Source organism: Diaphorina citri, unplaced genomic scaffold, assembly GCF_000475195.1.
Source record: "Diaphorina citri unplaced genomic scaffold, Diaci psyllid genome assembly version 1.1 scaffold17841, whole genome shotgun sequence".
In the NCBI taxonomy this organism is placed as follows: domain Eukaryota; kingdom Metazoa; phylum Arthropoda; class Insecta; order Hemiptera; family Psyllidae; genus Diaphorina; species Diaphorina citri.
The window spans coordinates 1-1,015 of NW_007395196.1; the positions used below are offsets into that span (position 1 = coordinate 1).

Below are 1,015 nucleotides of genomic sequence, written 5' to 3' on the forward strand. Positions count from 1 at the left end.
TCCACTCTGTCAAAAGCCTTCTCCCAATCTACAAAAGATACATACAAATCCTTATTTACTTCCATCATTCTCTCACCTGGGTACACTAGAGGGCAAAAAATTCGGAACACTTTGCATTTTCATTCCTTTCAGGCCGTTCCCATTTGTTGTTCGGGGGGGGGGCATTGCCCAGAGGACAATCGGAAAAAAATCGGGTGAAACTCACAAATAGTGATAACAGGCATTTTATGTACAACGAATTGCATACACAAAAGATACACGGGGTTACAAACCATCTCGTCCCTCATTCCAACTCATTCATTCGTTTGTTCTATTGATATACCCCTGTTTTTCCCTCGTCTCTCGCCAACGTTCATATCACGTTGAATACACCAGTTCTCGTCCGATCACTGAAGTTAAGCAACGTCGAGCGTGGATAGTACTTGGATGGGTGACCGCTTGGGAACACCACGTAACGTTGGCGTCTTTTTTTTTTATTAACAAACAATATTTACCGTTCAAATTTCATATAAATCTTAGTTAGCTCCTTTTGAGCGCTTGGTCGCGGGTTCAGTTCTTGCTCGGGGGCGGACTATATCCTAATCTAATCAGGCAAGGTTCGTTCTCGGAACGGTTGGCTTTCTCCTATCCTGTCCTCTCTTCGCTTTCGGGACGATAAGACCTTAGCAGTTACAGTTCCCTCTATCAAATCTATGACCTCAGACAGTTTTAAGCTGTGTCCACACATAGTCAATGGACGTCGATCCACGGCCATCGACTATGTGTGGACACAGCTCTACAAACTGAACTAAATAAATTGTCGAGGACTCATTTCGTTCGTTCAACAAATAACAAACATTTTATTCAAAGCGAGAGTCGTTACCCTCGAGTTTTTAATTTTACAACCCTCTGGGGAAATTTAAATTTAGAATTCTGTGTCCGCACGTGGCGTGATATTTGATACAAGTTTTGTTTGTCGCTTAACGAGGAATTTTGTGAACTGTAGAACTGCAGAGAAAAGGGCCCTATCGGGACA

The 1,015-nt window shown here is 42.8% G+C and overlaps 1 non-coding gene across 1 annotated transcript; it reads left to right on the forward strand.

The window, feature by feature from the left end:
- Window positions 1-344: 344 nt before the first annotated feature.
- LOC113473179 lies at window positions 345-463 on the forward strand. Its single transcript, XR_003395226.1, has one exon. It is a non-coding gene; the product is annotated as a 5S ribosomal RNA (ribosomal RNA).
- Window positions 464-1,015: the final 552 nt, after the last annotated feature.